We start from the raw sequence: 3,096 nt of genomic DNA, 5'->3' as shown, positions 1-3,096 counted from the left end.
TTTACCTTTTCCCCACCTCTGGATTACCGACCTCTGCCTGACCTGACCCTGAGCCTGCCTGCTGTCCTGTACCTTTGCCCCTGTTGCTGTATAAACATTGTTACTTCTGATTCCTGATAGTACGAACTGGTCATGACTGACCCAGCAGACCCGGGCTAGCTGCGCAACGACATCTCCACCCAGGGAGCCACCATCGGTATGCACAAGGAATTGCTTCGAGGGAGTCCAAACGTTGGCTGAACGCCATGACTGGGCGTTGGACAGTTTGCTGGAGCAATTCCACGAGTTAGCTGGAAGGCCGCCTACCATGGTGGTAACCCCACTGCTCCTCAGCAACTCAGCTGCTAGCAGTGCCGTCTTATCGGTCACTCCAACTTCTCGGGAGCCCGGCTTACCTCCTCCGGAACGCTTCAATGGAGAGCCGAGCACCTGTCGGGCATTCCTAGCTCATTGTGACCTCGTCTTCGAGCTCCAGCTATCCTCCTTCCCTTCGGATCGCTCCAACATAGCCTACCTCATCACGCTGATGTCCGGGAGGGCTTTCACCTGGGCTACTGCCATATGCGCTGGTCTGGAGGGGTTTGTTGGGGAAGTGAGGACGGTCTTTGATGACCCGTTCTCTGGGCGTGAGCCCGCCTGGAGGCTAATCCAGCTTCGGCAGGACTCCCGCAGTGTAGCTGACTATGCGGTGGATTTCCGCACGTTGGCAGCGGAGAGTGCTTGGAATCAAGAGGCACTGTTCGATATGTTCCTGCATGGCGTCTCGGAGGAGGTCAAGGACGAGCTTGCAGCCCGGGAGTTACCTACGGAGCTCAATTCCCTCATCGCTTTGACCATCCGTATCGATGGGCGATTATGGGAACGACGGAAATTGGATTTCGCTCGCACGCACAAGGATCCCACCTTGCTTCCGAGTCATTCCCGGAAGCTCCCGATGGTCTCGTTGCTGAGAGAACCTGAGGCTTCCCGACCTGCCCTGAGGGCTGCTGAAGACGGGCGAGTCACCGCTTACTGAGTCTATGCCACTAGGCAGAGCTGGGCTAGAGCCAGCGCAATGGCAATACAGGATCGACACGAAGAGTTGTCTGTATTGCGGGACTCTTGGTCATTTTGTGTCCTCTTGTCCTTTAAAGAAAACAGACTCACCGGTAGGAGCAAGTACTCTGATGAGCCATATGAGGAACTTCCTGCTTCCCCTGCTCGCACCCCTTTACATGCCATTCTGCTCTAAGGAGACCAGTCCAAATCTGTCCGGGTTCTCATTGACTCTGGGGCCGACGAGAGCCTTTTGGACGCTACGCTGGCGTCCGAGCTGAACATCCCCACTCAGCCCCTCTCCATTCCCATGGACGTTAGAGCGCTGGACGGTTGATCTATAGGCCGAGTCACCCAAACACCACTCCCATCAACCTACAGGTGTCAGGAAACCACAGCGAGGCTATCCAGTCGCCTCATCAAGTCGCCTCTAATTCCAGTGGTATTGGGATTCTCCTGGCTCGAACAACACAATCCCCTCATTAACTGGTCTACTGGTGCCATCATGGGCTGGAGCCCGTTCTGCCACGGCCATTTCCTGAAGTCAGCACAACCTGCCCTGGGACGTCTTCCTGGCGGCTCGGAAGGTGCCCCGGATCTCTCCGCCATTCCAGCGGAGTACCAGGACCTCCGGGAGGTGTTCAGCAAGACCCGGGCCATGTCGCTTCCGCCGTACCGACTCTATGACTGCGGGATTGACCTTCTCCCTAGCACCACGCCGCCCCGGAGACGTCTGTGCTCTCTGTCGGGACCGGAGACGAAGGCTATGGATACCTACATTGGGGACTCCCTAGCTGCTGGATTTATCTGTCCCTCTTCCTCTCCTGCCGGCGCGGGGGTTCTTCTTCGTGGAGAAAAAAGCATATGACCCTGCGCATGTGCATTGACTACTGGGACTCAATGACATTATGGTTAAGAAACCGTTACCCGCTATCTCTCATTTCCTCGGCCTTCGAGGCGTTCCAGGGGGCCATTGTATTTTTCCAAGCTGGATCGATGGAACGCCTACCACCTGGTGCGGATACGAGAGGGGGACAGTGGAAGACCGCCTTCAACACGGCCAGTGGCCACTACAAGTATCTGGTCATGTCCTTTGGCCCTCACCAATGCCCCTGCTTTGTTCCAGGCTCTGGTGAATGATGTTCTCCGCGACATGTTTAAACAGTTGGTCTTTGTCTACATTGATGACATCCTCGTCTTCTCCCGCTCCCCTCAAGAACACATGCTCCACGTCCGGCAGGTTCTTCAACGTCTTCTGGAGAATAAGCTGTTTGTGAAGGCAGAGAAGTGCGAGTTCCTTCGCTCCACCATCCCTTTTGTGGGTTACATCATCTCTGCTGGGAGTGTCCAGATGAATCCCGGGAAGGTGAGAGCAGTGATGGATTGGCCTCAGCCTACGTCCAGGGTACAGCTGCAACATTTTCTGGGGTTCGGCAACTTCTATTGTCGCTTTATCCGGGGTTACAGCACCCTGGCTTCCCCCCTGTCAGCACTCACCTCGCCCAAGGTTCTGTTCACGTAGTCTCCAGCTGCTGACCAGGCGTTCTGGGACCTCAAACACCGCTTCACCACAGCTCCCATCCTGGTTCATCCTGACCCATCCCGTCACCCATCTCGTCCTGCCCTTGACCTCAAGCTACATCCCTGCACCTTCTTCTCCCATCGCCTCAATGCCACGGAAAGGAACTACGATGTGGGGAATCATGAGCTTCTCGCGATGAAGATGGCGTTGGAGGAATGGAGGCACTGACTGGAGGGGGCGGAACATCCGTTAATTGTGTGGACTGACCACAAGAACCTGGAGTATCTCTGCACCGCCAAGCGCCTCAACTCCAGGCAAGCCAGATGGGCCCTGCTGTTCACATGGTTCAACTTCTCCAGGATCCAAGAATGTCAAGCCAGATGCACTGTCCCATCGCTATAGCCCCACGACTACTACCCCGGAACCCGAGACCATCCTTCCCACTTCGTGCCTGGCGATGGCACTCAGCAGCGGGTCAATAGGGAAGCAGGTCCGTGAGGTGCAGCGTTCCCAGCCGAACCCCGGGGGAGGCCCCTGAT

Source organism: Salvelinus namaycush, chromosome 42, assembly GCF_016432855.1.
Source record: "Salvelinus namaycush isolate Seneca chromosome 42, SaNama_1.0, whole genome shotgun sequence".
Taxonomy (NCBI): Eukaryota; Metazoa; Chordata; class Actinopteri; order Salmoniformes; family Salmonidae; genus Salvelinus; species Salvelinus namaycush.
Note: the sequence above shows the minus strand (reverse complement) of the source record.